Source organism: Callithrix jacchus, chromosome 4 (assembly GCF_049354715.1).
Source record: "Callithrix jacchus isolate 240 chromosome 4, calJac240_pri, whole genome shotgun sequence".
NCBI lineage: Eukaryota > Metazoa > Chordata > Mammalia > Primates > Cebidae > Callithrix > Callithrix jacchus.
The window spans coordinates 68507362-68518250 of NC_133505.1; positions in this window are offsets into that span (position 1 = coordinate 68507362).

A 10889-nucleotide genomic window follows, 5' to 3' on the forward strand; every position below is an offset into this window, starting at 1 on the left:
TCCTTACTTCTCTGACTATAATCTTCCACTCCTTCCTCTGCCCACTCACCCACCTGTAGCCTACCCTGAAATCCCCCAGACAAATCCTTCTGTCCAGGGACATTGGCCTACCCCAGAAGCCTTTTGTCCTTGAAACCTGCTTAACTAACTCCCTTACCTCCTTCAAACATTGCTTAAATCACCTTCACAGCCTGCTCTGAATATTCAATTCAATATGGTAGTGTGGCCCCTGGTCACACCCTGTGATTCCCATCTTCTCTCCCTGCCCTTTTTCTTCTTTCCAGGGCACTTGTGGCCTTCTAACATTCTATGCAATTGATTGATTGGTTGGTTGGCTGATTGATTGATTAACTGATTTTTAAATTGTTTCTTCCTAACTATGACACAAGTTCTATGATAATAAGAGTTTTTATCTGTTCTGTTTACTGACATATCCCAAGATCATAGAACTCTGCCTAGAACAGAGAAGGCATTCATTAACTGCATGTTGAATAAATGAATACAAACTGAGGATAGAAATTTTTAAGCATGTTCATTAATCCTTACAATAAAACTGTAAATTAGATGTTATTACTAACTTACTTTTACAGATGGCTAAACTAAGAACTTGAGAAGTTAAAAGATTTACTGTATCATATAGTACATGACGAAGCTGACACTCAAGCTCAGAATTGTAAACATTTTTACATACCACACAGCGATATCAGTTTTATTTCTTTAATTAAATAAGTATTTCTCAAGTGTTTATGCTATACAAATCATCATACTGAAGGAATCGTAAAGAGGAATAAAATACAGAACTTGTTCTCAAGGAGCTCATTTACAGTCTGTTCGACGGGTTTTAAAATGAGAGCACTCAGAGTGAACTAGGATCAGTCTGGTGATGCAGCTAAACATGCAGAATTCTTTTTTTTTTGGCGGGGGGTGGGGACGGAGTTTCGCTCTTGTTACCCAGGCTGGAGTGCAATGGCGCGATCTCGGTTCACCGCAACCTCCGCCTCCTGAGTTCAGGCAATTCTCCTGCCTCAGCCTCCTGAGTAGCTGGGATTACAGGCACGCGCCACCATGCCCAGCTAATTTTTTGTATTTTTAGTAGAGACGGGGTTTCACCATGTTGACCAGGATGGTCTCGATCTCTTAACCTCGTGATCCACCCGCCTCCCAAAGTGCTGGGATTACAGGCTTGAGCCACCGCTCCCGGCCCCAGAATTCTTAAACTCTTCCCTGACCAACCTGTCTCAGCTTCTTCTGTGGTTTCTAGTTCTAAGTTTTTAGCATAAATAACACCTTCTCTAATATTTTACATTTTATTTTCTGAGAAAATGAAAGATTATCTGCATCCTGTTTTGTTTTAAAATATTTTACAGCTTGTAATTACGGTATAGTTGGGTGGCTGGAAATGCTTTCATTGCCCTTATCCTTTTTGTTCTGCAGCATTTCTTGTTTTCCACAGATCTATAGACTGGACATGAGGAAAATAAATAATAAGCAGAATACTTAAGGCAAAGATTCAGGCATTCGCCAAAGCCTTGTGCTACATCTTAGCAGGATCTTGTACTAGACCCTTAACAAGTGCAAATATATTAAGGCAAGACATTAAACAATAAGTGCAGTAGATGAAATATCTGAAGAGAAATATTGAAAGTTTCCTCCACCTGCATCCCCCTCCACGTCTCTTAATAATGGACCTCATCAAAACCAAGATTAGAAATTTTCTATTTCAGCATATGGCAAGAGGGCTGAACTAATAAGACTTTGAAGAAGACATTGTAACATTGACTTGGAAATTGTCTATATTAGATGTCAGAAAATGTTCACTGATTTGAGTTTCACTTGGGATGTTACATGAGTAATTCACAAGATTCTGGTTGAGTTTGTGATGTTCACAAAATCTCCTCCTAATGTCCAAGGTAGACCAGAAATTCAACGGAAAAAAAAAAAACACTTTCAGTGGAATGTGTGGTGTGAAGGGAATAAAGGATAAAATGGTGATGAAAGCATTGTAGCTGGCTTTAGAAGGACAGATCTGGATAGATAGAGATGTGGATAAAAGGCAGTTTAGGTGAAAGGAATATCAAGAGCAAAAGCAGGTACAAATGTGAGAAATGCCAATTGAAAACAGGATTTGTAAATAAGTTCAGTGTTGCTGGGCTATGGTGTCTTGGAGGAAAATACACACTGAATTAAAAGTGAAAGAATACTTTGGGAGGCCGAGGCGGGTGGATCACGAGGTCAAGATATTGAGACCATCCTGGTCAACATGGTGAAACCCCGTCTCTACTAAAAGATACAAAAAATTAGCTGGGCATGGTGGCGCGTGCCTGTAATCCCAGCTACTCAGGAGGCTGAGGCAGGAGAATTGCCTGAACCCAGGAGGCGGAGGTTGCGGTGAGCCGAGATCGCGCCATTGCACTCCAGCCTGGGTAACAAGAGTGAAACTCCGTCTCAAAAAAAAAAAAGTGAAAGAATATAAATATTGTGCTGTAGGTAGCTGTGAGCCACTGTTGTTTATTGTTCAGGATGTGACAGTATCTGAACTATACTTCAAAAAGATTAATCTGTTTGTAAGAAGGATTAATATCCATATTATTGTGGAAAAATCAGCAGTGAGAATCAAATATGTATATAAGATGTCACTACACAAACACAAGAAAACTTATTAGAAGGCATGCACTTATTTTGGCATCCAAGATATGAAATAGGAAACACAGGACAAGACTTGGGCATTGGTTACCTAAGTTACTGCCCTATCAAAAATGACCAGGAATGGGCATATGCTGCCCTGAGGGCTCATCTGTTAATAGGCTCTTAGATTACTCATAATTCTGACTGAAAAATTCTTTGGAGAACACATCCACTGGAAAGACCTAAATCCTCCAGCCTGGAAGAATCTGTCCTTTTGTTAATAATATGAATCCAGTCCCAGAGCTATTACTCTTTTGCTTGAATAATGGAAGGCATATTAATCTCCCACCCAGCAAATACTACTTGGCTGTTGTGAAAAATGCCTAGCATTCTTAGCATATCCTAATGCATAATTTCTCTGGTCTCTTCTACCCTGGTTGTCATTCAGAAATAGTGTGAGAATCATTAGAGAATGAACCACACACTGAAGCTAATTAGTCTACAATGCTAATAAAATACAAACTACTTTTACTAACCTATTCCCCATCAACATAGTATTAGGCCATTCTTGCAGTGCTGTAAAGAAATACATAGGAGGTTGTTGAACAATGAGAACACATGGACACAGGAAGAGAAGCATCACATACTGGGATCTGTTGGGGGTGGCTAAGGGAGGGACAGTGGGGGATGGGGAGATTGGAGAGGGATAGCATAGGGAGAAATGACAGATATAGGTGACGGGGGTGGGGGGAGGGGATGGAGGCAGTAAATCACATTGCCATGCATGTACCTATGCAACAATCCTGCATGATCTGTACATGTACCTCAGAGCCTAAAGTACAATTTTAAAAAAATTTTTCAATTAGAAGAAATAAATTCAAGAGATCTAATGTACAACAAACATGGTGACTATAGTTAATGCAAATACATCATATCTTGAAAACTGCCAAGAGACTAGACATTAAGTGTTCTTATAACAGAGGTAATAAAAATGTGAAGTTACGCATTTGTTAATTAGCTCAATTTGGCCATTTAACAATGTATATATATATTTAAAACATCATGTTTCACACAATAAATATATGCAATTAAAAAAATACCTAATACTGGTAATTTATAAAGATAAGAGTTTTAATTGGCTCACAGTTCTGCAGCCGTTACTGAAAGCATGGTGCTAACATCTGCTTGGCTTCTGGTGAAGCCTCAGGGAGCCTTTAACCATGGCAGAAGGGGAAGGTAAAGCAGGCACATCACATGGCAAAAGCAGGAACAGATGCAAGAGAGTGGGGCAGGAGGTGCCATACATTTTTAAGCCATCAGGTCTCATGTGAACTCAGAGAGCTCACTTATTGCCAAGAGGATCACCCAAACCATTCATGAGAGATCTGCCCCTATGATTCAAACACCTCCTGCCAGGCCCCACCTCCAACACTGGGGATTATAATCCAACATGAGATTTGGCAGGAATTTGTATTGAAACTATATCCAACATTATAATGTTACACAACATTATAAATGGTCCTTCATTATACAGGTCAACCGGAAGTTCTTCTTTTCTCTCCTTATCTTTGAAACCAATTAATTTCTTATTTATATTTGCTTTGCAATGTGGCTTAAAGCTTGAAGCCCTCACACCACAACCTTAAGCTATTTTATGAAATCCACTGCTTCTGTTCTTTATCCCACTGGAGTTACTCACCTAGAGAACATGTGCCTGTGGTTCTCACATCTTTTACCACTGAAGCCTTGGTGACCTTCTTTCCCTAATGAATTCTTCTTCTGTGTATTTCTAGGCCTAGGTAGTAACTAATGTTGCTTGAAGAAAACAGGCTGCTAAGGTCAGGCGTGGTGGCTCATGCCTATAATCCCAGCACTTTAGGAGGCCAAGGCGGGTGGATCACAAAGTCAGGAGTTCAAGAACAGACTGGCCAACATGGTGAAAGCCCATCTCTGCTAAAAAATACAAAAAGTTAGCTGGGCATGGTGGCTCATGCCTGTAACCCCAGCTGCTTGGGAGGCGGAGGTAGGAGAATTGTTTGAACTGGGACTCGGGAAGCAGAGGTTGCAGTGAGCCGAGATCGTGCCACTGCACCCCAGCCTGGGCTACAGAGCAAGACTCCACCTAAAAACAAAATAAAATAAAACAAAAACAAAAAAAAAGGTGACTCATGTATGTTTTGTATAAAGAAATAGTTGTAGTATGACTTGCAAGTCTTGAAGGTATTGTATGTTGGGGGTCATACTAAGAAAGGAAATTCTGCTATACGGTCATGTGCCATATAAAAGCACTTCTAGCAATGGTCCTATAAGATTATAATACACTACTTTTACTGTCATTTTTGTTTAGATATACAAATACTTACCAGCATGTTAAAATTGGCAGTGTATTCAGTACAGTAACAAACTGTATGGGTTTGCTACATAGCTTTATTGGTTAAACATATATTCACAAAATTCTGGTCAAATATCAACTATATTGGTATATACCCACTAAGTATATACCAAGGTGACTACTATATGACCAAGGTTTATGTAGATACTTAGTGACAAAATCACCTAACAAATAATTTCTCCAACTGTATTCCCATCATTAAGTGATACATAACTGCCATAGCATACCTTCCTTGTTCTTTCTCTCTCCCTCTCTCTCCTTTCTCTCTATCTGAAACTAGGCAATGAAGATAGTAGATGAGATTCTTTTCTATTGCCAGATCAAAAGATATTTTAAGTCTTTTTACTGTTTATAATCATAGAGATACAGCCAGTCTGCTGTTCACATGGACTGTTCAGAGATCTAAATATATTCAAATTTATTTATCATGTTAAATAGATGCCATAATTAATAAATATCAGAGACAAACTTCACTTATTTTATTCTCCTATTTGAGAAACTTATAGGGTTTTGGAAAAGAGCAAGGAAAATGCAGTATAATTAAGCCAAAGTTGATCTTTTGGGCTATTTTTGCATATCTAAGATGGAAAAATAATAATTCTGTGGATGATAATTATAATGCTGGTGATAATTGCAAAGGTTTTTAGTGATTAGATAGAAGATACTAATGATTTTTTAAGAAAATATTTCAAAAATTACAATTTTGAGACTACATTTTTAAAGCAATATGATAAAGACTGAAATTTTTAAAATCTTGAAATTTTGTTTTTCTTTATTGGATGACAATTAAGGTTTATGATTGTTCCAGGATTGGTATACTTCTGCTTAATTTACCTTCTCACCTTATAATCCTCTGTACATATGCTGTCACTCAAATGTATGCATACATATATACACATTTATACATACATACTTTTATAATATACATATTATAAAAATAACGGCTGCCTCTTACTGAGTGTCTACCACATAAAGACCGTACTAGGAAACTTACATATGCTATCTCACAACAACCCCAGAAAAGAGGTGGTGCTATATCCATTTCATAGCTAGAAACACAGACCTCTCAAGTTTACGCATTGGTAAATGGCATCTCTGGAATGTAAATCCAGCTCTTTCTGCACCATTAGAGAGTTCCTCGATTGATTCCTATATAAGTCAAAAGATAGTTTTATTACTAAATAGTATTAAATTTGCACATAAATTTTCTCTTTTTTATATTCTCCATCTTCTTCTTCACACTTGGAATGTATTTTCCAGCATGACTTGCACTTCCCTGCACACCCTCCTCCCCCTCATCAGCTAGGAGTAGTACTAACAACTGAAGTTCCTATGAGTGCAACAGACATAAACCAGTAGATGTTAATTTAGTAATTGTCAGAGCAGACAAATAATTCTGTTTCTCAATGTCTGACTGCCACAGTATCATTGAAAAGATATTTTCTTAACTGCAGATTTTGGGGGCACCTCCTTCAAGTAATTCTGATTAGGTGAGCTGGGAAGAAGCCTCAGAACACCCTGTGAAACTTTCTAAGGTGATTTTCATTCATAGGCAGGTTTGAGGACCACTGGCTCAATCGAAAGCAGAACTGATAGTCAATACTTCAATTAAGGCCAAGCTTAAGAATGACTCAGCTGCACATTAGAATCACCTTTCAACACTTTTGAAATCCTGATGTTCAGGCCCTGGCTCAGGTCAATCACATCAGGATGTCTGGAGGTGGGGTATTTTTAAAATATTTTTACAGCTCCCAGGTAACTACAATATGCAGCCAAGACTGACAACCTCTGCTTTAAAGGGTGGAAGTAATCAGTCCGAGTTTTGTTAGCAGAAGTAAAACCGTACAGGTCTGCAGCAACCTCAGTTCTTGCCTCCTCAAAAGAAAGAATTCGATTAAGGGGTATAAGGCAGAAGGAGAGACTGAGGTAAGTTTTAGAGCAGGAGTGAAAGTTTATTAAACAAGTTTAAATGAGGAATCAAAGGAAGTAAGGTACACCCGGAAGAGAGCCAAGTGGGTGACTTGAGAGAGTAAGTGTGCAGTTTAACCGTTAACTTAGGGTTTTATACTTTAGCAGGATCCTAGCTCTTGTGTTCCTTCTCCCTTGATTCTTCCTTTGGGTGGGCTGTTCACATGCACAGTGGCTTGCTAGCACCTGGGAGGGGAGCCTGTGCAATGTGTTTACTGGAATTGTTCGCAGGCTCACTTGAGGCGTTTTTTTCCTTACCAGTCCAGCGTTCCAAGGGGAAGGTCATTCGCCATTTTGCCTCTTAGTACATATGCTTGAGCCCACTCACCTAACTCCTGAGATCTTAACAGGAAGCTGCTGATCACCAGTTTCAAGTGTTTCTGTCTGTTGGAAGACTGCCTTTCCCTGGTGCTGCTGTAACCAATTATTATTTTAGGGAGACTGTTTAACAACTGCCTGACCATCACCTGATGGTTGCCAGGCATTCCTGGGGAAAGAAGGGGCTCTCTTCTGCCCTGCTCCGATCTGACTAGCTACCTACTATTATTATGGTTGTTTATCCTGCAGTTCCCCTCTCTGTTTTCCGTGTTCCACTCTCTGGGCTAGAGTTGCAGAGTTGTTACCCTGAATGTGATAACATGTGAACATCCCTCTGCATCTTGACTGTATCTCCAACAGAGAGCAGGGAACTGGATTTGCAGCTTCTGAGTGGCTTGTATTCCACTGGATCAAAATATTTAAGTGTTCAAAACTGAAATGTGAAAGAACAATGTATCCTAATTTCATTTATTTATCCAACGGGCATTTAAGCTAAATGTAAACATTACCTTTCACTCACTAAAAGAAACGTGGGTTATACTCTATTTCTAACTTGCTTACACATATCCCACGCCCAAACGCTGACACACAAACACAGAGAGAGAGAGTGTTCTCTAATCTCTATTGCAAATTTTTGCTTAAAACTTTGTCCCTTTGTGTATTTCAGGACTGTTATGGGAAGAAAGGCAGGCAGAATTGTTAGGCACTCCAGGCTCCTTTTAACTGCCTGCTTTGTCTGTGTAAGACTGGACACACAGAAGATACAATTAAAATTTCAAAGATTATTGATGGTTAGCAGTAAAGGTGCAAAAAACAGATACAGCATGTTTACACAACATTTCTCTGCTACTCCAATTCCCAAAGGGCATTGTTGGTAAAAGCTTTAAGTTGTGTAGGGGGATACTTCAGATTTCTCAGAGAAAACAGAAAGCCAGGGTGAGCATCCAGGGTCAGGCATTCAAAGCTAATGAGCTGACAAAGGACTGGAGGGCTGTGAGTCATCAGCACCTGCTGGCATATTTTTCTGGACCAGGTTTGAATATACTTTATATCTAAAATCTAACTCCACATATTTTTCCCCTGATATGTTTGAATCTGGTTCAGGGTGCTCTAAAATCACCTCAAGGTTTGGGTTGCTTTCCTCAGTGTCCGTCATAAGAACGTGAAATAAAATAGCAACAGTCTGACTGGTGATTGGGAAGTGGAGAAAAATTTAAAGTTACCTCCAGTTTATGTCTAAGTCAATTTAAATCAAGGGATGGGATGGGCCCAAAATCCAGCAGGACAAGTGCAGAATTTTATGAATCAGTTCAAAATTAGTTTGAAAACAAGTTTAGAACTTAAATACAATTTGATTTCCTCTAGGTGAAAAAAAAAAAAAAAAAAAAAAAGCAATGGGGCTTTAAAACACACCAACATGCAAATCAAAGGGCAAGTTCAAGGGTAAAATTATTTTACAAGTTCCAGTGACCACACACACACACACACACAATTCTATTTAAATATGGGATAGGGGGAAGCTGACATTGTACAGAAAAAAAATAATACCAGGCTGCCTGATATTGTTTTAACCTTGTCAGTAATTATGAGCCCTGAAGAAGTCATATAAAATTTTCTGAACCTTAGGTTCTTCATACTTAAAAGAAAGATAAGGGATAATTAGTATCTTTCACATCTCCAAAATATTTAGTTCCTTATCTAGTTGGAAACTTCAAACTTTGGATTGTCTAAAAGGTCTACATGGTGATTTTATAAAGAAAATTGCTTTAAAATTAATTTGGTGCTTATAATTCCCTCCCCCTTTAAAAAACTACAGTTCCCTCCTATGGAATTCACCCTACTTCAATTTAGTCTGTAGAAAATTAATAATGCTCTACTAAATGCAGGCATTTCCCAGAATTGAGAAAATGTTTCAGGGTAAAACATTCTTATTGAAATGGTTTCCCCTTAATGCTACATCCCCAAAATGTTTTAATTAAAGAAGACTATGGGACCAGGCATGGTGGCTCACACCTGTAATCCCAGCACTTTGGGAGGTGACGGTGGGTGGATCACTTGAGGTCAGGAGTTTGAAACCAGCATGGCCAACATGGTGAAATCATATCTCTACTAAAAATACAAAAATTAGCTGAGCATGGCGGCAGGCATCTGTAATACCAGCTACTCCAGAGGCTGAGACAGGAGAATTTCTTGAACCCAGGAGGTGGGGGTCGCAGTTAGCCAAGATTGTGCTACTGTGCTCCAGCCTGGGCAGCAGAGAAGGACTCTTAAAAAAAAAAAAAAAAATGAAGTCAAGTAACTATTTATCTCTTAAAAGAAAGAATAGATTTTACTATTCCTGGATGGGATTTTTTAGTGTTTGACCAACAAATCATCCACTTCCCTCTTGCAAGTTCTTTTTTTCTTGCTGAATCCTTTTTTTCCACCATCATTTTACCTCCCAACAATGGAAAGACTTCTCTTAATTTTCAGTTTCTTTATGAGTCTGTGGTTCAGAAAATTGTTTTGTCATTTCCAGAAGACTTTTCTTCTTCCCTCCAAGTAATTCCAACATTTGACATAATAGAGGTAACTACCTTTATTCTTGAGAAACTCATTAGCTATCCTGAGGCAAGTATTGCTAATAGAAATTCATTCTTATCAGAAATGGTCTGCCTTTGGCTTTACTGTCCAATGTGATGGCAACCATCCAGTTTTAAAATGTATAAAGACTTCTGATTTACCATGCAATTCATAGAAGCTAAAAGGTGAATCCTATTGTGAATCTCCATTGATTTAAAGTACAGAGAAACTTACCATGTAATTCTCTTGTAAAATGCTATTGATTTACTGTACAATATAGAAGCTCATACGTAGCTTTATTGTGAGACTCCTATTCACTGTGCAGTAGCATGAAACCAACTGAGTCACTTTATGGTGAAACTCTGATTTAATATGGATCCCAAAGGATTGTACTGTGTCTCTCTATGGTAATAAAACTTGAAATTTTGTTATTTCATTGATAATTTCTCAGTAGAAGCCCTTTTGTAGCCTGAGACAAGGCTTTAGCCAGCCACGGGCAACAGCAAGCACAGTCTTACTATATGGAAGTCATTAAAAAAAAGAAACAGAAGATGTTCATCTTCTGGCTTAAGACATGTGTGTTACTAATCTTCCTCTTGATAAGAAAGAGTAAGGATTTTATGCTTATCAGGAAATTATTAATAACAAAGTTCTTAGTATAAATATGCCCAAATCTGAGAAGGAAAATAACAATGTGATCATCTTTAGTGTTAATTCACTTTAAGATTAGCTATATTTTGGCTTTTGATGCCATTGCTTTTGGTGTTTTAGTTATGAAGTCCTTGCCTCTGCCTTTGTCCTGAATGGTGTTGCCTAGGTTTTCTTCTAGGGTTTTTATGGTTTTTGGTCTTAGGTTTAAATCTTTAATCCATCTGGAGTTAGTTTTTGTACAAGTGTAAGGAAGGAATACAGTTTCAGCTTTCTGTATCTGGCTAGCCAGTTTTCCCAACACCAGTGGGATCTAATTAAACTTAAGAGCTTCTGCACAGCAAAAGAAGCTATCATAGAGTGAAGTGGCAACCAA